The following is a 25,040-nucleotide window of genomic DNA, read 5'->3' on the forward strand; positions in this document are numbered from 1 at the left end:
AGCGCCGCCACACGGCAGGTCTAGAGAGACTTCCTAGCTCTCGCCCAGTTGTACAGCCGACTTTGCTAGCGATGGTTCACTGACAAATTACGCTCTCATTTGCCGAGACGATAGTTAGCATAGCCTTCAGCTACGTCATTTGCTACGACCTAGCAAGGCGCCATTATCATTTGCTATTTATCTTGTGATGCATGTACCGTCAGACCGATGTTCACCAATTATGGATTAAAGTTAAGTATTCCAGAAGCTACGTACTTATTTTACTAGTCTCAACTCCTTTAACTGTTCCAGACCTCACGCCAGCCTGCGTGAGCTTAAACGCGTATCTTTCGGCTTCACCTCATAGTGGCTTGATTGTCTTGCCAAGTCACAACAAAACTAATGATAAACATTTCACATTTTGTGAACAGATGCGCACTGGTTGCATGTCTTCATATGTATTACTTTCTTTTTGCAGTTCTCTGTAATAGAATGCTTCAGATCATCCAGAAACTGCATCCTTCACCATCCTACTTTTTTCTTCCCCTCTACATATTTTACAAATATTAGTTAGAATATGCCATTTCAGTTATGCTTCTTCCTTTTTATTACTGTCATTGAAGGATGTATTTTTCCCATTCATCCCATCTCTTCACCATTTTCTCCCAATATCAACCCATTTAATCTTTCCCATTTATACATATACATAAATAGAATGAGATTTTCACTCTGCAGCGGAGTGTGCGCTGACACGAAACTTCCTGGCAGATTAAAACTGTGTGCCGGACCGAGACACGAACTCGGGACCTTTGCCTTTAGCTGGCAAGTGCTCTACCAGCTGAGCTACCCAAGCACGACTGACGCTCCGTCCTCACAACTTTACTTCTGCCAGTACCTCGTCTCCTACCTTCCAAACATTATAGAAGCTCTCCTGCGAACCTTGCAGAACTAGCACTCCTGAAAGAAAGGATATTGCGGAGACATAGCTTAGCCACAACCTGGGGGATGTTTCCAGAATGAGATTTTCACTCTGCAGCGGAGTGTGCGCTGACATGAAACTTCCTGGCAGATTAAAACTGTGCCGGACCGAGACTCGAACTCGGGACCTTTGCCTTTCGCGGGCAAGTGCTCTACCAGCTGAGCTACCCAAGCACGTCTCACGCCCCGTCCTCATTCTGGAAACATCCCCTAGGCTGTGGTTAAGCCATGTCTCCGCAATATCCTTTCTTTCAGGAGTGCTAGTTCTGCAAGGTTCGCAGGAGAGCTTCTGTAAAGTTTGGAAGGTAGGAGACGAGGTACTGGCAGAAGTAAAGCTGTGAGGACGCGGCGTGAGTCGTGCTTGGGTAGCTCAGTTGGTAGAGCACTTGCCCGTGAAAGGCAAAGGTCCCGAGTTCGAGTCTCGGTCCGGCACACAGGTTTAATCTGCCAGGAAGTTTCATACATAAATACGTTAAGCCCCTTCCTGTCCTCTATTCTCGATTTAAACGATGCGGAAACACACAACAAAATGCTAACGTTAAATCAATTCATTTGTCTTGTTATTTGATGTTGCCAAGCCGCAAGAGAGGTGATCTGTTGTGTTAAATGTGTGAAAAAAATCCTATGTCAGTTATTAATTTCAGTTCATTGACGAGTCATCTTTAGATCTTGCGTAGTTATCTACAGTCTCCCTTAGGCTACCTCGGCGCATTTACTTTTTAACTGACATTGTCAAATCGGAAGACCTAGGATTTTTATCCACACATTTTAACATAACAGATTACCTGTCTTCCGAATGACAATGTCAAATAACATCATAAATATTCCAAGTCAGGCTACGGTAGATTGCAGAAAACTGCTCAAGATCTGAAGATGGCTCATTAGTGAGCTGAAACTAGCAATCAATAGAGGAATTTTAGCGACGTTGACCAAGGATTTTTATCCACACATTTCACTGGCCGTTTAGTCAAGCAGAGGCCGATATTCCTTCAAATTATCTTGTTTTTTTCTTGTAAATACCAAATCTGTCTTCGCTACTTCTATTTTTATTTATTCTGCACACCATTACATGTTCATTATTCTAGTTCCAAGGTATATCTGTTCTTCAACACATTCCATTTCTTTCAGTTCGACATTATTTTCAAATTTTTGCATACTTCTACTATCGTAACTTCCGTTTGTTTTAAACTGATTTTTATTCCACGAATTTTCCCAGAATAATCTCTTGGCATACATCTGATCAGAAAAGTAAAGAATAAAACGAGTAGATCAACTGGTAGCTTTCGTCACATTCTCACATAAGCAGAAGGTAACAATTTTAATACTACAAATCTTCAATGCCGCGACAATTAACTGAGGGAAGATTACGGTTTAACATCCCCTCTAAGGCAAGGTGATTAGAGCTCGCATTTGGGGGAAAGGAACTACTCGACAGTGTCTTTTTGAAAGAAGCTATTCCGGAATTTGCCATAAGCCACTTAGGGGAACACGATAATAAGTGATCGGCGGGGGATTTGACCCGCTGTCTTTCCAAATCCGGGTTCAGTGCACCACATGACTTGGTGCACAGCTGATATGGAGGAAAGTACTCATAATTTTGATCACCAGAACTGAACGCAACTAAATCGTTCAGTACAATCGTCACTCCAATCGGACCACCATTTTTTCATTTTTCTTTTAATCTTCAATGTCCGAAAAGAGGAACATGTCGTACGTAAACCTGAAACATTCTGTTCTTTAGCCTCCAATTTTCGTTCATTTTTCTTAATGCACACATCTTTATCAGATGAGTAGTAGGAAGAGAACAGTGAGTTGCACAAAATATGGGAACTACACAGTAGCAGAATAACTGAGAGAATTTTTCAATCGAGGAGACACGACTGCATGGGCTGGTTGACACCAGTGAGACATTCAAAGTTGGTACCTAGCAGATAAACAAATTATTCACCAAGAAAATAGCCCTTAACGGTAATACATAATAAGAGGAATTGATGAAGATAGTGGCGGACAAAGTCCGTGGGAGACCCGGTTCGGCGAAACTAAAAAGGTCCTCGGTCTGCTTAGAAACTGAAATATTTGTAGCGTGCATTTTGTAAAAAAAATAACTAATATATATGTATTTATAATGTGCGTACTCTATGCTTTAGTAATTGTAATCTGTCGGTGATACAGGTGAGAAACTTAAAATAGGAATCAGCATTTAGCACAACAACCATCAAATAGGGTGCAAATAATTAATGAAGAATAGAATAAGAATATTACCTTTTGTCTTATATGTATGGAAACAAAGCTTTTCGTAGCCGTAGTACGAGATAGTAGTTATTATTAATATTATTATAGTATTGTTATTCTTTTATTTTAATGAATTTGTCAGTAGCGTCGTTGTAGTCTATTTCATTTGAAACGTATTTTTCTATAGAAAATGTACTGTTTGTCGAACCGTTCTTGAGCGAAGACAATTTCTTATTAGTTTCAGTTACGAAAAACTTCTCTCGCAGGATGCAAATGAGACACAAATGGTGAGTAGTGGTGGATCATAGGTGGCATACAGGGTAATGATTTATTGAAGTCCTATTTAATTATTAACTGAAGGATTTCTTAGGCTGTCCATGTGGAAGGAATCGCCACAATCGTATCGGTTGCCCTTAGATGCCTAACATAACTTCTTATTTCTTGCAGCACCTGCTACTTGTCAAATTCATCGGTAAATTTCTAAAAGATGCTACAGACAGAATGTCATCGGATGCTTCAAGCACAAATTTTGTTTCAAAAAATTGGAAAATTCTGGTGACTTCCTTCATCATCGTGCATCATTGTGACAATTCTTGTATAACTCGATCTATGCACTCAAATATTGACCCACGAATTTCTTCTTCAATCGACAATCCAGCGTCTTGAGCTAGTTCACCCGGCTTGTCTTATTTACTGTTCTTATTCCCTGTCGGTCGACGCTGCATTTTTAGAGCGAAAAGTAATAGCATTGTAGTTCGTTCCGTCACTAAAAACTCATTGAGGGTTTCTAATTTAGCGAATTCTTTTACTGGCTGGCACGTTTCCCCCACCGCCACGCCACACTTTTCGAGCATGAGGAGGGGGAAGAGGGGAAATCTGCGAACGCACCGCATTCAAATGGCAATGCCGTACATTGCACGCGACTTTGTGGTAAATTTCTCATTTCTCAACAACATATAACACAAACAAAACAAATTTTCAGTATTATTTAGTTATTTTTCACGCGCTAAAGACGTAATATAATTTTTACCTTGTACATACGGACAGACGCAGAAAATTTCTCAGCATTTCGCAATCAATTTGCCTCGTAATCGTGACTTCTTTAGTTCTATAATCCAAAAAAGATCTTTCACACATGCATGGAATCGACATATTGTAGCACTTTTGCAACCTGATTATGGAGATGTAGCAGTCCTGGACAGTTTAAACGTAAAAAGATTTGTCAGTAAAACAGCAGCCACCCTGCAGGTCAGCCAGCTGCACCTGGACGTGGCACAGACTCGCTCTCAACTGGAACGGCAAACGGTCTCGAAAACATCTTGGCAACAAATGCGAGATTGACAGTGTCCTCAAAATATTTATAAAACTATCCTTGAAATCATTTCAAGGCCACAATGAATTCTTCAAGCCTCGCTTTTCTTTATCGCCAATGAGCTTCAGGAACTGGACAGTCTTTATCAGAATGTGTCCCTTTATCGCCATTTCCTTTTTAAATGTATACCCATTAAACCAGCAAGAAATTACCCTGCAGTGTCTTACTGTGCTGTCAGGTCCACTTAAATTGGGAAGTCTGCAATCCATTCCGGATGTTCTAATTTTCGTTCCTGCACTCCTTTCTCCTTCGCATATTCAAAAATAGTCTGTTTTAAATCGAAAATTCGTTCCATGCATGCCCCTTGGCTTAACCAACGTACTTTGCAGTTTTAAGTTAAGTTTACATACTTCTCGTTCACTTCCAATGAACAGTGTTGCAATTGATAATGGAATAATCCGTGCGATTTCAAAAGTTTTACTATTCGTACCACCAATTTCATCATGTTCTCCACGCCTGCAAATATGGCACAATCTGCTTCTTGATATGCAGAACAATTCATCCCATCTGTTAATCGTGGTAATATTTTGCTCTTTCATCGTCAACTAAAGTTTAAAATTCTTTCTCTGTGGTATCGTAACGTTGTTTAATAGCAAATTTACCGTACCCGATAATTATGCGACTGGTTCAAATGATTCACATGGCTCTGAGCTCTATGGGACTTAACATCTGAGGTCATCAGCCCCCTAGAACTTAAAACTACTTAAACCTAACGATCCTAAGGACATCACACACAACCATACCCGAAGCAGGATTCGAACCTGCGACCGTAGCAGTCGCGCGGTTCCGGACTGAAGCGCCTAGAACCGCTCGGCCACTGCGGCCGGCTTATGCGACTGCATCACAGATATTGAAAACACTCATTCCTCCTTTCCTTCATTTTCATTCATTTTTAAAAGATTGTGACGATAGAGCATCCCACCGAGTGACTGGGCCTATGAACATCCTTCAAATTGCAATAAAATAGCGAAGGGCAAAAAACGCTGTCACGAAGATTCCGTCGAACTGAAGAGAGTTATGCCGATCGAAAAATACGACAGTGCAATACTAAATGAAATGTCGCGCTGTTCCTGGTACTTCCGAGAAGGACACAGCAAAGCCGACACAGGCTAAACATCCGGATGCACACGGCCTGCACATACAGCTCGCGTGCTGTTTGGCACGCCGTGGCTGGTCCTGACGTAAAGCCCCTGTCCTTAAACTGTTATTCCTCACCTCGCCAGAGCCACATGAGTCTAGCGGGTTCTCTCCACTTCCCCCAAAATGCGATACTGGGTGGTGGTTTGAAAAGTCTTTGCCAGGTGTAACAAGCAACAGATTTTTACAGATAAACAAAAAATGTTTTTACACTAGTTGCCCTTGTCCCGTCACATCTTTTTCGTCAGTCTTCAGACTGCTTTGATGCGGTCTGGAATGAATCTTGTCCTATGACAACTTCTTCACTGTAGAGTCACACTTGCATCTATTGGCATCAATTATTCATCGGGTTTGCTTAATTCTCTGTCTTGCTTTGCTGTTCTATCTTTTGCTTGTGCCGTTTTTCCCGCGGATACCCACGGTTGCCATGGTTAATCGGATGTAGCAATGTTAGTGGAAGGGGTGGCCGGATGCCCTTCCTGCCGCCATCCGTACCCTCCGGGACGGAATTAGTGTACCCCAACTGTCAGCGACTACTGTAATCCATGGAATAGTGGGAAAGGGTTCAGATGTCTGCGAGCCGTGTAACTGAGGCGGGACGTGGGGACCAGCCCCATATTCACCTAGGGGATGTGGAAAAACGCCTATAAATCACATCCAGGCTGGCCGGCACACCGGCCTCCGTCGTTAATCCGCTGGGCGGATTCGATCTGGGGCCGGCGCGCCTACCCGTGTCCAGGAAGCAGCGCTTTAGCGCGCTCAGCTGACCTGGCAGGTTGCTTAATTCTCTGTCTTTCCCTATAATTTTCACCCTTTACGGATGCCTGAAGTGCCAAGGAAATCATTCGCTCGTGCTTTAACACTTCTTGTATCATCCTGTCCATTCTTTTTGTCAGTGTTGTAGGCATGTTCTTCTCCTCGAATTTCGTGTGGAGAACCTGCTCATATCTCAGCCTACAGGCCCACCTTCTATAACATCACATCTCAGACGCTTCCATTCTCGTCTTTGTCGGTTTTCCCGCCGTCTGTGATTCACTTCCATATAGTACTGTGGTCCAAATCTACGTCCTCAGAAATATCCCTCTCAAATTAACACCAATGCTTGAGACTAGTAGACTTCTTTTGGACAGGAATTCCCTTTTTGCCTGTGCTAGTCTGCTTTTTGCGTCTTCCTTGCTTCGTCAATCGTATTTTTTATTTTATTTATTTATTTATTTATTTTTTGCTTCTAAGGTACCAGAAATCCTTCACTTTCTCTATTTTGTGGTCCTAATTTTGAAGACAACTTTATTACTTATCTCATTTGTACTGTTCACTATTTCGAAACCTCCACTTTCCCCAATTTACTCTAAAACTGTTCCTTGATTCTCGAAGAGTGCTCATTCCATTTAACATGTCCTGCAGTTCTTTCTCACTACATAGAGTATGGCAACGTCTCAACGAATTTTAACACTGATTTCCTTTCCTGAACATTTCTTTTACTTCCATCATTGTTTTTTCGGTCTGCAGAATGAACATCAGGAGCGAAATGCAACATCGCTGTCTTACACCTTTTCAATTTGAGCACTTCGTTCTTGATTCAAATGGCTCTGAGCACTACGGGACTCAGCTGCTGTGGTCATCAGTCCCCTAGAACTTAGAACTACTTAAACCTAACTAACCTAAGGACATCACACACATCCATGCCCGAGGCAGGATTCGAACCTGCGACCGTAGCAGTCGCACTCGTTCTTGGTGATTCATTCTTCCTTCCATCGTGGTTTTTTTTGTACATATTGTACATTACCCGTGTCTCCTTATGGACTTCATCCATTTTCTTGAAAATGTCCAACATCTTGTACTATTTCACAACGTCGAACAATTTTCATAGATTCTCTTAAGTCTTATTATCGTTATCAAGCACGTCAGACCTGTCTTCAGTTACTCTGTATAATATTTTTATCAGCAACTTGGATGCATTAGCTGTTAAAATGATTGTGCGATAGTTGTCGCACTTACCAGCCCTTGCTATCTTCTGGACTACGTGGATGATATTTTTTGGAGAGTCCTCGACTCATAGATTCAAAAATCCAAATATGAGTTGATATGCAGCAACCAAATGCACCATAAACGATAATTCCGCACATCCATATGGTTTCTGCTCCCTTTATTAGAGGTATGCTGATGATGCCCATTGAGTGCGTGGTCACCCGTGTCGCTGAGACTCCTGAAGATGGTGCCTTGTACCACCGAACAGGGCTGCAGTTAAACGAAGTTTATTGTTGCTACGCATATACTTGAGCAGTCGTTTGGTACTATTCCCCTTCCTCCCTCCATCCCCCCCTCCCGCCCTTTCAGTGTGCACCCCTTCTGATTTTACAAATTTCGATGCACTTATTTGATGGTTGTATTCCAAATCTGAGTAAAACTCTGACTCTAATTCTGGATGCCATATGTCTTCGATATCAACTTCCATTTCTTCTTTCATACTTCATTACAAAGTTCTTCCTCCTCAGAGAAGCCTTCAGTGCACCTTTTCTGCTGTCTGCTCTTTCGCTGCGTTCAAAATCGAAATTCCTCCTGCAGTCTTAATGTCTGGTGCCATTGCTTTCAATTTCTATTAAGTGACTCAGTCTTTCCGACACCATTTCTTTTCCAATTTCTTCTCATTTTTCCTGCACCCATCTTTTATTTTATTTTTTATTTTTTACTGTTGGCAGTCTGCTAGCGCTTCATAGTTTCACAGAGTATACAATCAAAAGAGAAATATAAAGAAACAATTGCACCACATCTGCGGAAGCAATAATAATAATAATAATAATAATAATAACAATAATATCGAAGGAATTCAACATAAAAACAGGTGTAAGACAGGGTGATGGCCTGTCTGCACTCCTCTTTAACTACGTACTAGAGAAAATAGTAAGAGAACGGAAACAAAAACTAAAAAAAGAGAAGCTATCACCAATCAGACTGGGAAATAAAAGCGAAGGTATTGAAACGCACTGTTTAGCATTTGCGGATGATTTTCCCATTCTTTCTGAAAACCTAACAAATTCTGGAATACAAATCTGTCTCTCGGAAGAAGTAGCCAACAAAGCAGGTTTAAGAATATCTGTAGAAAAAACAATATTTATGACAAAAATAAATAATGCTCTGGAATCCCTAGCAACAGATATTGGCCAGATAAAAAGGGTAAATATATTTAAATATTTGGGAGAAATTATGCAAGAAAATGGTGTAAAAAAAATCCTCTGTAGAAGAAAGAGTACATGAAATGGAGAGAGGTTATAGAGTAACTAGGAATATCTACAACAAAAGGTGTCTGTCTAAAAATTAAGAAGCAATAAAGAAGTTTATCGCAACATAGAAAACATAAATGAAACATTACGAAAGAGGCGACTGCTATTTTTTGGACACTCATACAGAATGAACAGCAACAGGTTAACCAAACAGATTTTTAAATATCTTTGGGACAGAAGTCAACAAAGCCTGGATACAAGAAGTTAGGAAAGATTTGGAAAGAAACAACATAAGTGAAAAAGATGCAATAGAAAGAGAGAGTTGCAAGAGGAAAGTGTTAAAAATGGAAGGATTGCAAGGCAAGAGGGAGAAGTAGATAGGGTCAAAATGGTCCGAGGAGAGAAAAAGGTTATATAGTGAAAAGGTGAAATAATACTGGAGGAAAAAGAAAGAATAACAAAGAAGGAAGCATTGAAATTGGTGCGTGGTCCTTAGCTGACCCAAACGAAGAAAGGAAGAAGGAGAAGAAGAAGAAGAAGAACAAAACTAATAGTAGTAATAATAAACACAATAATAAGATCAGCAATAAATACGTAACGTTCAACTAACGAAGCAAAAGCAGACTACCAAAAGAATATTGCTACAAACTCCGGAAAGTCCTTTTACGTCTCAGGAAAATGTTCTCCCATATAACAGTTTCACGCCTAAATAGGTAAAAAAATTTTCACGAGTGGGGTTTGAACGCAGGACCTTTGATACGACGCTTGCACGCTCTACCAACTCACGCACGAGATACTCTCGAAACAATTACTGACAGATGCGATTTTCCTGTGCTCCGTAGCTCTGGTGTTACTTTTAAGTACCGTTTATGCACGTTCTACATACTCTATCTACTTACAACGCCTGGTATCGATCTGAGTGTCTGACATCTGGAAGTTTGGTTGCCAGAAACTGAGACACTAGAGAAAGAGGCCAAGCGCGAAATGCTGAATAGATAAGCCAAGGAGATAATATTTCAGGAATCTAATGTGGAGATAGAAAGGAAAAACGGAACTCTATTAAGCGATCCAAGAGAAGTTCAGGATAAGTGGAAAGAGTATGATGAAAGTCTCCTTGAAGCTGAAGAAGAAAGGAGCAGTAAATGTAGAGAAAAAAGGGGAGACTTTATCGGAGGTAAGACTTTGAGGGAAATGAGTGGTGCAGACAATATTCCAGAAATATTAAAGACTATTAGGAATAAGCGAAAAGGAACTGACCTCTCTGCGCAACTAAGTCTACGGCAAACGGGAATGGCCAGAGGACTTTCTTGCATCCATAACAGCCTCAATTCTGAGAAGTGTGTAGAACACACGACCATCGCAGACGGCAAAAGTTCTTATTTCATTCGTGAATAGAAGGCTATATGGAACGCTGGAAGAAACACTTTGTATAGTTACTGCAATTCGTGGGTTTTCCTTTTTCTCCAGTAGTCTCTGTCCTTTACTGGTCCAAAAATCTGTCTCAGAACAGCATTCTCAAATTTCAGGAGTTTTCTTCCCATCTTTTAGATCGAAGTCCACATCTCTGTTCCGTATAGGACCACAGGTTGTATTATATATGGTCGTGTAGATACCAATCTTTGTGGATCTCGATAGAAGTCGGGACTTGCGCAGCTTTCCGAATGCCTGCTTGAATTCTTCGCATTGTTTCCTGGTCTGTCTCATGCTTTCACTGAGTACTGCCGCAAGACATGTGAGCTATTTTACCAAATCAAAGCTTTTACCCTCCACATCTAAAGGCTGTAACGTAATAATATTAAACACACACGCACACAACAGATACTTACATTCGTTTTCTCGTATGTATCTTTATTTATTTTTGATAAATTTGAAGTATTTTTCAAAATATATAATTATTGTAACTCATTTCTCATTGTGGTGGTGGTGGTGGTTGTTGGGACGTTTAAGGGGGACTAAACAGCGAAGGTCATCAGTCCCCCATCTCATTGTGGTTTCAGTCACTTAAATAGTGGAGAAATATGTCAAAGAATTTGTAGAACCTCATCCTGTTTAGGACTGATATTTGTGTATCCTTGAGCAGCGTATCAAAGATGATGTGCCAGGATGCTGCAGATTAGAGCAAGCATCGAAAGCTCTGTTTTCAGTCTGTTATAGTCTTCTTTTGGGTGATGTGGTCGAATGGATAGCACCGTGTGCTTCAATAAATGTGCGGTTATTATGTGTTGCGAGGCGAGAAGAAGAATGGAGCAAATCAAATGTTGATTTTTCCCGTTGTGAGCTGTAATTACCTGCCTCAAAGGACATTTGTATCAGTATAGCTGATAGAATACTAATTGCGCGTAAAGATTTATCCAGAGAAGAATAATAACGTGTAAAAAGCATGTCATTTGTATAATATGAAGCCGTACACCTGGAAACTTTAAATTGAGTATAAGTTTTGTTAACTTCGACCAACAAAGACAAGATATAACACTGTATATTTCAGTTTTGTAACAGGATGTAGAATCATTATTCCACTAACGTTGAACGATATATAGAGAATGAAAAAGTAGGTGAATCTTAATAATTAAAGACTACCATGATATTTCAAATCCCACTGACTATCTCTGTGTCTGCGAATAACGCACTTGATGTTTGTGGTATATATGTCATTGTAACAATTTGATTACCACTGCTGCCTCACAGTTACGAAATCTAGTGTGCACTGTTAAAGAGTCTATATTATAATGTACTGTTAAGAGAAATTTAAACGTTAAGCAACCTTATGTTATGCGGTGTGTTAATAAGTTTAATTAATACTGTTGAAGTAGGAAGTTTCTATAAAAACACGATTATTACCTATGTTTGTAGCAAGTGAAGTAACTTTTACTTAACAAAAGTTCAGTTAAACGAAACTGTGTTAATCACACATAACTTAACTGATTGTAGCAAATGTACAAGTTCAGTTTCTTTCAAAGTTCGTACAAACTTAAAAGTACACACAACTTTATAGTTCACAGTAAATACAGTAGCCCTTTTTTATTTGAAGGATGTAACTGAACAATGAAAGACTGCACAGATTGTTAATCTTACTAGTAATGGATATGTATAGTTTTTGAAGCTTATATTTATTAGTAACAGAATTGTTTTGGCTTACGTAACTAAGTTCATATAGTTTGAACATTACACACAATTACAGTATTTAAGTTTTTAATACAAATACTAGAGTAAAAACATTAGTTTGCTTTACGCAGTATTAAACTTTTTTAGTGGATAGAACAGCTCTCCAACCTTAAGGTCAATGCATACACACAGCACTAAATTCTGACAGATTCAAATTTTCAACCCAAAACTCTCACCCCATTTTCACTACGATATATCTTCGTGTCTGCTCACTTGCCACTTCCGTTAACACTCTTACCAACTGAACCAAGTATTGATCGTTCTGTGCTTTTTTTCACAAATTCCTCTCCTGCGCTAACTTGTTCATCTCAGAGTAGCACTTGCAGCCTCATTCTTCGATTATTTGCTAGATATATTCCAATTCTGTCTTCTCTCAGTGTTTTTACCCTTACAACTCCCTCTAGTACCGCGTAAGTCATTCCCTGATGTCTTAACACGTTTCCTATCATTTTGTTTCTTCTTCTGAATGGTTATCACGTACTTCTTTTCTCATCAATTCTGCGGAGAACCTCCTCATTTCTTATATTATCACTACATGTAATTTTCGACACTTTTCTGTAGGAACACATCTCAAACGCTTCGATTTTTTCCGTCGAGGTTTTCTCACTATGTTCATTATCGTACAATGTTGTGTTCCAAACGTACAGCCTCAGAAATTTCTTCCACAAATTAAGGTCAATGTTTCATACTAGAAGATTTCTCTTGAGCAGGAAATCCTTCATTGCCTGTGCTATTCAACTTCTTGTATCCTTCTACATTCCATTCAGCAGGTCCTGTAATTCTTCTTCACTTTAAGTGAGGATAACAATGGCATCAGCGAGTTTTATCATTGATATCCTTTCACACTGAATTTTAATCCCATTCTTGAGTCTTTCTTTCATGTCCGTCATTGCTGCTACGATGTTTCGATTGAACTGTAGGGGCGAAGGACTGCAGCCCTGCCTTACACCATCGTTCTTCGTCTTCTAGTTTTATTGTTCCTCTTGATTCTTGCAAGAGTTTTACATCACCCATCTTTCCCTATAGTTTGCTGTTACTTTTCTCAGAATTCCGAACATTATCTTGCACCATTTTACATTAAAGAATGTTTTTTCTAGTTCTATAAATCCTAGTAGCGAACCTCGATTTACTTCATTCTTGATTACATTATCCAGCGTAACGTCAGAACTGCTTCTCTGGTGCCTTTACCTTCCCTAAAGCCAAACTGATCGTCATCTAACAGATGTTCAATTTTCTTTTCCTTTCTCCTATATATTATTCTTGTCAGCAGCTTGGATAAGATTAATGTATAATGTACCGTCGGCAGCTAGGTCTATAGAGACCGAGCACAAGCTCGGATTAGGAAAGAACGGGGAAGGAAATCAGCGGTACTCTTTTCGAAAGAACCACCTGTATGGAACAAGTTTGGTAAATCTCGGAAAACGTAAATCTGTGTGACCCGACGGGGATCTGCACCGTCGTCCTACCGAATGCAAAGGCAGTATGCTAACCACTGCACCATCTCGCTCCGTGGCATCTTGGATGCATGAGCTGCTAAGCTGACTGAGCTTTAGTTCTCGCACTTGACAGCACTTGCTACCTTCGGAACTGTATGAGCGATACTTTTCCAGAGGTCTAATAGTAACGACGCCAGTCTCAAACATTCTTCCCTGTAGTACACTAGATTAATACTTTAGGGGGCAATGAAAACGCATGTAACTGGACCATTAAGCTGTAGTCACATGTGACAAGACAGCTGACGACGACGTGGAGTCGGACAGGAAGTCCAACGTCACGAATCACAGCGCCGTCGGCACACGGAACGAGCTGGTTAACGTGATTTTGCGTTCTCGGTGCCCTGCCACCTTTATTTGCCTCACAAACCACACAATTTGTTCACGAAAATGGACATGCATAAAATTCTTACGTTAACTCTATTTAAACGCACATTCCCTCGCTTGTCCATGGTGTGGTGTTCTGTCTTTAGTACACATATATAAAAACTTCAGTGTCGATGAATACGTAATAAAAAAAAACGTATGTTGCACGTCCAGTCAGTAACGACAATAGCATATAAATGTTCTTAAAATCGAGCATGCTCACTCGTGTCAGAGAACGCACTTACATTAATATAACATCAAATATTACAGAAGCTTTTTCTATTAATTTAATAAAAAAGCCGCACAATCTTTTAGGAATCACGAAAATGAAAAAATCTCTGCAAGTAGTGGGAAGAGAACTCAATACCTAATGTTTTGTAATTTGGCGTGCCTGTCTTCTACGTACGCTACACTGCAATTCTGCTACAATGACCTTGTATTCTATGTTAATGTCTTCTTAAGGTTCAAATGGCTCTAAGCACTATGGGACTTAACATTTGAGGTCATCAGTCCCCTAGGCTTAGAAGTACTTAAACCTAACTAACCTAAGGACATCAGACACATCCAGGTCCGAGGCAGGATTCGAACCTGCGACCGTAGCAGCAGCGCGGTTCCGGAGTGAAGCGCCTAGGATCGCTCGGCCACAACGACCGGCTCTTCTTAAGACTTTACTACATGGCTCTGAGCGCTGTGGGACTTAACTCCTGAGGACATCAGTCCCCTAGAACTTAGAACTACTTACACCTAAGTAACCTAAGAACATCACACACATCCATGTCTGAGGCAGGATTCGAACCTGCGACCTTAGCGGTCACGCGGTTCCAAACTGAAGTGGTTAGAACCGCACGGCCACAACGGCCGGGTAAGGCTTTACTGGCCGATGTATTATTAAATAACACCTTATTATAACAAATCCTACCAAGAGCAACACATTTTAACGAAACTTAATGTGCCTTTTCGTTAAACAGCGGTAGTTTCATAAAACTCGAGTTTTAAAGCGAAAATAACTAAATACGAAAATTCTTTAACAGCAAGTATGACGTTTCCATCCATTTTATTACAACAAATCGTACCAGGACCGATTCGTTCTCGACAGATAAAATGTGGAGGTGCTTAGAAACAGCATTATTCGTAAGGAGTAAATTATAACATAAAATGCACCAAATATGGGCTTCAGGAGAACACGACAGATACAGTATGGCGTAACGCAAGTTCTGCTTGTGATACAAGGAGCGTTCTTCTTTCTACGTGCCTCACGATGACTGGGTGCTTGTGTTGTCCTCATCATTTCATCATCATTGATGAAAGCGGAGAGTTTGGACTGAGCAAAAGTTGGAAATTTGCACGGCCGCTGATAACCACGCAGTTGAGCGCCCCACAAACCAAACATCATCATCATCATCATCATCTTCTTTGTACAATTTTCCTGATCTATATAAATGACGTGGGTGACAATCTGAACAGTTCTCTTAGGTTGTACGCAGATGATGCTGTAATTTACCGTCTAGTAAGGTCATCCGAAGACCAGTATCAGTTACAAAGCGATTTAGAAGAGATTGCTGTATGGTGTGGCAGGTGGCAGTTGACGCTAAATAACGAAAAGTGTGAGGTGATCCACATGAGTTCCAAAAGAAATCCGCTGGAATTCGATTACTCGATAAATACTACAATTCTCAAGGCTGACAATTCAACTAAGTACCTGGGTGTTAAAATTACGAACAACTTCAGTTGGAAAGACCACATACATAATATTGTGGGGAAGGCGAGCCAAAGGTTGCGTTTCATTGGCAGGACACTTAGAAGATGCAACAAGTCCACTAAAGAGACAGCTTACACTACACTCGTTCGTCCTCTGTTAGAATATTGCTGCGCGGTGTGGGATCCTTACAAGGTGGGATTGACGGAGGACATCGAAAGGGTGCAAAAAAGGGCAGCTCCTTTTGTAGTATCACGTAATAGGGGAGAGAGTGTGGCAGATATGATACGCGAGTTGGGATGGAAGTCATTATAGCAAAGGCGTTTTTCGTCGGGGCGAGGTCTATTTACGAAATTTCAGTCACCAACTTTCTCTTCCGAATGCGAAAATATTTTGTTGAGCCCAACCTACATAGGTAGGAATGATCATCAAAATAAAATAAGATAAATCATAGCTCGAACAGAAAGGTTTAGGTGTTCGTTTTTCCCGCGCGCTGTTCGGGAGTTGAATGGTAGAGAGATAGTATGATTGTGGTTCGATGAACCCTCTGCCAAGCACTTAAATGTGAATTGCAGAGTAATCATGTAGATGTAGATGTAGATGTAGGTGACACCTTACCCAAGTATCGCAGAACTTATTTCGTGTTTCACGTGACGAAATGGTTCCTCATCATGAAATAGCAGGAAGAGACGATACAAAACTCGTTCAGCTCCGCGTCAGCGTTAGCTTTACAACTCGCTGCCAGACGTGTCAGGTATAGAGAGCCAGTTGGGAGCGGCACTTCATGAAGATTAGAGATCCGCGGAGGAGGCTACGGAGGAGGACAGGCGAGACACGGACAGCGCCGGGGCGTCGCATTAAAGGCAGATGAGGCGGGCAGCCCTCGGCGACCACGGCCACGACCACGCACGGTGTGGGCCCGCGCCGCGGGGCGGCTGTGCCGACGTGGGCCGCGGCCGCTGCAGCCGAGCCGGCGAGTGGGCCGCGCGCCTCCCGGCCAGCCGCGCGGCGGCAGCCGCACTCAGTCCCGCCCGGGGCCGGCTGGCTCGCGCTACGCCCTGCCGCCACGCGACGCGACGCGCTCTGTCCTCTGTCTGCATCCACTGTGCGCCCGTCTCGTCCACTGTGCGCCCCGTGTGTGTTCGTGCGACGCCGTGCGCCGCTCCTCGCGAAGCTTTTCTTCCTACCGACAGAACGTGCAATCGAATCGGCACTGCAACCCTTTAGTTCGAGCAGCAAGGTTAACTAAGCGATTTTTCTTGTGTTCACGTTTCTACTTTGTGAATGGGGGTCGAGCTCGTGTGAGTGTTTTTTGTGACGAGTTTCCGATTTAAACTGAAGGATGTTTAAGTGCTAGAAGTTAAAAGTTGAACTCACGGTCCATTATCATCAGGAGAAATTTTGTCTTGGAGTCTGGCTGAGTGATGGTAGAGACCTGGATTAGCGAGTGAGGTGTCGGGGAGGGGGGCAGTTCTGAACGATTGCACTGGGTGTGTGAAAGAAAGTATCACATTTTCCTATTCGTGAAAATCAAACGAAAACGTAGGTTGGTAAAAATCCGAAATTACAATGAAATGAACACCCTTAGCTGCTTACAGGCGTTGACACTCGTCAACGGGGACAGATGAAAATGTGTGCCCCGACCGGAACTCGAACCCGGGATCTTCTACTTACATGACAGACGCTTTATCCATCTTTTTTTTATCTCATTTTGTTCGCTTTTCTTCGTTGCATCTTCTCGGGGCGGACGTCGTAAGACATCCGTTTGAGTTCGTTGTTGATCGATTAACTCAGTTTTTTTATTACTGAGGGCAGCTAACCCTCTGACCGAACACGCTGAGCTACCGTGCCGGCTCCCATCTAAGCCCCCGAGAACACAGATGATAGAGCGACTGCAGGGATTTATCTCTGGCACGCCTCCCGCGAAACCCACATTCTCAACGTATTGTCCCGCACTACATTCGTAGTGCCCCCGCCCATTATACTCATTACTCGTGGCGCGTTGCCGATTCCCGTAAGAGTTCAGGTACGGTTTGTGCAATCGCACACAAGAAGAAGGTGGTCAAGTGGCCGGTGAGCCTTAACTATATATTTACTAAGATAGTATCTGTTCTTTCGGACATGTATAGTTAAGGCTCACCGGCCACTTGACCATCTTCTTCTTGTGTGCGAATGCACAAACCGTGCCCGAACTCTTACGAGAATCGGCAACGCGCCGCGAGTAATGAGTATAATGGGCGGGGGCACTACGAATGTAGTGCGGGCCAATACGTTGGGAATGTGGGTTTTGCGGGAGGCGTGCCAGAGAAAAATCCCTGCAGTCGCGCTATCCTCTGTGTCCTCGGTGGCTAAGATGGATAGAATGTCTGCCATGTAAGCAGGATATCCCGGGTTCTAGTCCCGGTCGGGGCACACATTTTCATCTGTCCCCGATGACGTATGTCAACGCCTGTATGCAGCTAAGGGTGTTCAATTCATTGTAATTTCATTCCAACGTGCTGCTTCGTCACCGATGGTATCTGTTGTTTCGGACATATCCGAAAGAACAGATACCTTCTTAGTAAATATAAAGATCCGAAAGTTCCCCATTCTAGCCCTAAACGGTCCAATCGGGCACGAGCGACCGACATGTCGTACTCTACCATCAGATGCGGTATGGAGGTGCATGTGGTCAGTAACCCACTCTCCCTGTTGTTGTCGGGTTTCTTGTCTCCGTAACCGCTACTAATCGATCGAGTAGCTCGTCAGCTGTCCTCAAGAGGCTGTAGTTACCTCGTACCAGTCATCCCACCAACGAAAAATCCCGGCAGTACCGGGAATTGAACCCGGTTCCACTACCTGGCTGTCAGCTGCGGCCGGCCGGAGTGGCCGAACGGTTCTAGGCGCTACAGTCTGGAACCGCGCGACCGCTACGGTCGCAGGTTCGAATCGTGCCTCGGGCATGGGTGTGTGTGATGTCCTTAGGTTAGTTAGGTTTGAGTAGTTCTAAGTTCTAGGGGACTGTTGACCTCAGAAGTTAAGTTCCATAGTGCTCAGAGCCATCTGAACCATTTGTGAGCTGTGTTGACAACTCAGCTACTGATGAGGACGAAAACCAGAAGTTCCTGTAATGATCGGAAACCAATACCTGTTAAGATGTGGGGCAATCTGTCCTGTCATTCCAGCCTGTCTTTTTACGTAGAAGCAGACACTATAGGCACTGCTGCATGTGGTTACCGTGCATCCTGACACATCCTTCAAATCCTCCTCGCAATGAATCATTCACTTTTTCAAATACACAAATACACCTGACTACATTCGGATTGCGCCACATGAATTCGTGACCAACTCGTGTAACGTCCCCACTTTAGAAATGGGTTGCGATACATCAATCGCTCAAATGTCTCCATTGTCACATACTAAACGGATTCGGGTTCGGTGAACTGGTAGGCCACGCCACCGGACCTCCTCGACCAGCCCATAGCCCATGAAACGTTGTGGTGAGATAATGTCGCACAATCCGTAGAAAATGGAGTGTTCATCCGTCGTACATAACAGCAGTCGTCTTTCTGCGTTAGTAACACCCTCCAATAGCTCTGGTAATTCATTGCGCAGTAATTGGTGATACAAAGCATTGTCGATCTGTTTATTGAAGCGTAGGGTCCAGTGAGCCCGTCACCAACAATTTCTGCCCATACAGGCTGTCCTGATGTCATACCTCCATGACTGCTCGAGAAATTGCATCTGTCCACACCTGCCTACTTCAGTAATTTACTATACTATCTCTTACGAATCTTGCCTCACCTTTAAAGAAAATGAAAGTTGTGAGCTGCGGATTTTCAACAGATGTTGGTTACTGGACGTATGATTACAGGATCTTTTCTTCTATTTTTGGTCAATACTACCTCCTGTAGAGATATGTCACCTTTTTTCTAAACGCTCTGTAGAAGGTTTGCCTTTACTTCGAATGATTTCTATATGTTGTGGATTTCAAGATTATTCTATACAGGTGTATTCAGAGGGTAGCAACACCTATCCTGAAGTATTTGGACCTTTGTATATTGTTGCTCGCAGATTAAGGACCAGTAGGTGATGACCAGCCCTTTTTATATTGGTGCTCGCAGATTCCGGATCCGTAGGTGATGACAGGCAGTAGGAATTCTAAGAAAATTCGTATAAAATTCTTATCTTCACTGTCAGCTGAGCCCACTTCTCATGAGTAAATACATCCGGTAGAGTAAGCCTGATCGTCTGTGATATATGTAATCTCTTTCCTAGAATTTAGTCTTCATACTCATATCAGGCCCAACTATTTTATATTTGTTTTCCAAAGTATATCGACGCTGTTGGCTGTTATTTCAACATGATGGAGCACGCTTTCATTAGTGAAAAGAATAGCTTGAGTCTTAGCGACAGTTACAGTGATCTTCTAGAGAAATGTCCATCGACGAATATCGTCCAAATGTTTGTAAAGTTTTCGTGCAATGTACTTTAAACTGGAGCTGCTTCCATAGGTTGCTGTTCCGTCGGCAAATAAGAACAATTGGACTCCTGCTTCTTGTGGACTATCGTCGGTGTATGTAGAGCAGAGTAAAGGACCAGTGACTGAGTCTTGAGGGGCCCCTGCAACTATACTGTGTTGCTGGCTCTTGTTGCCTTTTATAACAACTGTCTGTTGCACACGGAGGAGAATATAATTGAGTCTCATGCACCAAACCTCATCGAATGCCTTTTCGTTGTCCAGTAGGACAGCCCAGTACTGTGCTCATTTTATCTTGCTGCTCGAAGAGTTCTGTTAATGGTGCTGTGATCTACACGAAACCCAAGCGATCGTTGTAAGATGATTTATCTGGTATTCAGGAGATCTTGAAGAACAAGTAGGATGATTAGGGATTCTGCCGCAACAACTTGGTAGAGAAATAATTTCTTTCTTTTTTTTTTTTTTTTGGAAACAATGAGTCCTTGGATGGTTTCGATAACGTGATGACTTTTGCATGTTTGCATGAATTCCGGAAGTGAAGCTCGCCTAAACAGGCATTGTAGATACTAGCAGTTCTTGCTGAGCAAAGTTATTTCATTGACAGTACGGCATGTCTCACTGCAATCGCTTTGGGCGCGAGGAGTAGCTGCACTCGACATTTCACACGTTCGTTCGGGAATTCCGTGCTCGAATGGCCCTACCGTCCATTACCCAATCGTCGCTCAGTCGCCCGCTGCAGGATCATGGCGTATGAACGTGAGTCTAAAGACAATGTGAAAACGAAGCTACATTCCGAATAATACGCCTTGAGTGTGGAAGACAGTGCTGTAGTACTCTTGCTTGTTGTGGTTTCGGTTCGACGACTGCTTTGGAATAGCTCTCCAGTCGAGTCTAGCCTGTGCAAGTCGCTTCATTTCTACATCTCTGCTACCTACGCCCATTTTAACTTGCTTGGTGTATTCAAGCCGAGGTATCTCTACTATTTTTACTATCCACACATTTCCCCATTACGAAATTGACATCTTGATGTCTGAGGTTGTGTCCTATTTTTTCTTCTTTTATTAAGATTGTGGTATAAACTCATTTTTTGTTTTTCCGTTCGATTCGGCACCACCTCATAAGTTACTTTATCTTCCTATTTAATCTGCAGCATTCTTCTGTAACACCACATTTCAAAATCTTACATTATCTTCTACTCTGAACTGTTTATCCTCTACGTTACACATCTGTACAAGACTATACTTCAGAAAAGTACCTTCATAAAAGACTTCCTAACACTTAAACTTATATTCAACGTTAACAACATCTCTTTATTTCAGACATGCTTTTCTTTCTACAAAGTCTCTCTAGTCAATAGGTTTGTTGTTGTCCATATAAAAAAATTAATCTTCTACTTATAGTTTCTGATTGTATATTCTGTTTCACCCATAAAAGACTGGTTTAATGGGTCTGAATTACATTATCCTTGTTTTACTTTTGTTGATGTTAATCTTTTAGCTTCTTTTCAAGATACTATTAGTTCCCTTCGCGGCTAAACAGGATGCAAGTCATGTTGCTCACAGATAGGGCGGCAGGTGTTCTCCTCCCATACAGTTTCCTACGGCGCATCTAAAAGCACATGTACGTAAACACGCCGGAGTGTAATTTCTGAAGTATTACCTGTGAAAGTTGCTGTAACTAAAAAGTTCGTAGAAACGCGAGTCACAGATCTACGCCCATTTATATTAGTGTCAGGTGGACGATTTCACGCTTAATGTCAGGAGCTTGTAGATGTGGTTCGAAATTTGGACGGTTTGACATCTCCAGCATTCTGCTTTATCCTAAAGCTCGTCTCGTAATGTGGAGACAGGGCGATGAAATACGATGTCCCGCAGTGGTGAGACCGCAGGCGCGATTTCTGTTCGTGTGTATGAGGTATGTGCAATTTCTGTTCGTGTGCATGACCCATGTGGAACCGAGGCGCACGCCGAAAAAGGTGTTGCCTATCTGTAAGTGCGCACTTTGCGGACCACGATTGTACATTGAGATGTATGTTCTTTACAGACCGCTCCTCTCCAAAGAACAAAAATTGTAAATTTAATAAGCCTTTTGTTGATGCATTGCTTCATTTAGAAGTTTTGTAACGGTTTTCTTGCTGTCAGTTTTTTTATTGTACGTTAACACTTGAGTGTTAGCACCCAAGAAATTTGTAAATTTGAGTTGAGAAAGCAGATCATATTATAAAAAATACTGACTTGATATTTTATTTGGAGATCGTTCATCATTACAAAGGCTAGTAGCTATCTCGTTTTTGCCTCAGCACAGATCCCACCTATTTCTCAGGCGTTTATCTGCCAAAATTGTGCATCTCTGTTGTTGGTGCATGTTCGTAATGTTAACTACCGACCTTCCATTTGTTTATATTTGCCATGTTATAGACTGTGAAAAGCAGCGAGCGAGCACATTACCGTTAATAATAAATTTTACTGGAGTTAAATGAACACATAAATTGTTTAAGCTTAACTTGTTGCCACTGAGAAGACATTTTCAATAGCTCTTAGATACTTCTTGGTCGACGCCTAAGTCATAACGCGCGGGGAGTTTCCATTTACGTGAAGCTCTTACTAGAACGATTGCCCACATGTTATGACGTAGCCGTCAGCCAACAAGTATCTACGCGCTATTGAAAATGTCTCATCTGTCAAAAGCGATGTAGCCATTAAAGAATTTACGTGAGTATTTGTCCGAAATAAACTTTCTTGCTATGCCGTTATTTCGCTCTTTTGAAGTCTCGTGGAATCCTGCGAAGTACTTTTCAACAAATTGCCTGGGTACGATGTTCCACATTCCTCCAGTTAATTATCATCAGTCGTAATTCTGATTTCCACTCCAGTTTGTTCCTTGATCAATTTGCTAGTTTTCCAGCGTCTCTTAGTTATTGAGATGCATCGTGCCAATGCTTACTTAGTAAACTTATGGCTTTAGATAGTTCTCGTATTGAAAGTCTACGTCTTACTGCTCTAAGCCGAAATGATAATTCACGCTGGCACACTGACTAAATATTCCGTTACACACATCGAAAGTTTAGTTTTGAAAACTCTGTGTAGTGTAGCAAAAGCACTCAAGACCATTACTATCCTTCTGTTTATGTATTGTGCTGTCCATCAGGTCGTTAATTTAAACTGCTCCAAATTAAATAAAACTTCATCATCAAGTTTTGTGATACTGTACTAATTTTGTTCGTTTTTATTTTCTCTGCTGCTTTCAAACTTTTATTAAGTTCTTCCATCATTTGTTACAGTTTATTTGCTCGAGAGACAAATGGTATAACGTTATCACTAAAACGATGTTCCCCTAACACATATTCCATCTTATTTTGTCTAGTTTAGTGACTAAGAATTTCTTCTAGTGCTGCCGAGAATAGTTTGGATGACATAGCATCTCCTTACGTTGTTTTTCTGTCAACACTCAACTGTTTACTACTGCGAAGGCGCCTACTAAAAGGTGTGGCAGTCACGTATACATCCTTCAGTATATTAATGTACTGAATTTACTCTTTTCTAAACGTCTAGCAGTACGGATATTATTTAAATAGCATGAAGAATAGACAGAAGAGTAATTCATACTCATTACTTCGTTCTGTTATACCGATAACTTCTCAAGCCTCCTTGTTGCTTTGCCTGATTAAAATTCACAGTTTTTTCTAAGTGCTTAACGTTAAAAGCTGAGGGGGCTGTAGAGCTTTTTCCAGAAGTTGCGCAATTACAGCATTGTTCCAGTTTTATTGGAATTTTCTACCTCCGCAGACATCCTGTAAACAATTTTGCAAGTAATTTTTCTATTATTTGTCCTCCAGTTTTAGTCGTATCTATTAAATCACTGTTTCCAGGCACTCTTCCTTCCCCCTTATTTCTTCTTCTTGCTTACTTCTTCTTCTTACGTATCTCGCATTATTTCCGAAATATTGTTGTTTTATTTATTAACTTATTTCTGTTTTGGTCCCTCTCTTGAACTAACAAAAAATTTTTAAAAAATCAATATGTCTGTGGTTTTCCCCGTTGTTAGTAAATGTGCTATTTGTCATTTTCACTGATAAAACGTAGTGTCTACTCAAACTAAATGTCCGTTTTTTCCCGTACGCTTACTGTTTTCAATTATTTCTCTTACCAAATTTTGTTATATCTCGTCATATACTTTCGTTTACAGACCCAAATAATTTCTTTTAGTTCACTATACGCTATCATGTTCCCGTTGTTATTTTCTTGAACTTATCATCTTTTCTTTAATATTTGCCTTCTTCCACACGACATTTTCTGTTCCTTAGCTGTGTCCGTGCTTGCATATGGTCTTACTGTTCGGCTAAGTACCTAATTACTCCGTTCGCGTACGTATAATCTTCGCTTTCTCGTCTGATTATATCACCTCAGTCCTAAATGAATTCTTGTAGTTTGAATTTGGTTCTTATTTCCCACCTTTGATCCCTTGAAAATCTTAATCACTTTAACAAATCGGTAAAGTGAAAAATTTCATTTTATCAACAATACTTGCCACTTATCATACAATAACTAGTAGAAAACCTTATTTTAGTACCTTAAACGTTTTGTAAGTATTTTAGGTTATCGATTTAAGTGAGACAATCCGTATACGTTTTGCCGTCAAGTACTTATCTTTTCTTGTTTTCATGTACCTACTTCACTTAAGATTTTCGATAATCTTCTTTTACTGGTAGTGTTCTTTGTCAGGACACTACTGATTAAGGCATCCTCTCATTGTTTCCAAAGGTAATTTAGTGTAGTAAATATACAATCGTTCGACATAATACAGACACATTCTCATAAAATAACACAGAAAAATGTCTTTTGTTATAGGCAGATTATATAAGTTTTACGTATTATTCTAAAAGTAATTAGATCTTTATTCTTTTAGACACCAGAGAAACAGTATTATCTCTACCAGAAGTTTGTTC

General features: G+C 41.3%; 1 long non-coding RNA gene and 1 other non-coding gene across 2 annotated transcripts in view; both read left to right on the forward strand.

Annotated features, from left to right (window-relative positions):
* The first annotated feature begins 1,315 nt into the window (after positions 1 to 1,315).
* Trnas-uga lies at positions 1,316 to 1,390 on the forward strand. Its single transcript has one exon. It is a non-coding gene; the product is annotated as a tRNA-Ser (tRNA).
* A 15,290-nt stretch (positions 1,391 to 16,680) lies between these two features.
* LOC124803119 overlaps positions 16,681 to 25,040 on the forward strand; it is an 84,701-nt gene continuing 76,341 nt past the window's right edge. The window contains exon 1 of the long non-coding RNA XR_007017208.1: positions 16,681 to 16,876. This is a non-coding gene — a long non-coding RNA (uncharacterized LOC124803119). The remainder of the gene's footprint in view (positions 16,877 to 25,040) is intronic.

The sequence above is a fragment of the Schistocerca piceifrons genome, chromosome 1, assembly GCF_021461385.2.
Source record: "Schistocerca piceifrons isolate TAMUIC-IGC-003096 chromosome 1, iqSchPice1.1, whole genome shotgun sequence".
Taxonomy (NCBI): Eukaryota; Metazoa; Arthropoda; class Insecta; order Orthoptera; family Acrididae; genus Schistocerca; species Schistocerca piceifrons.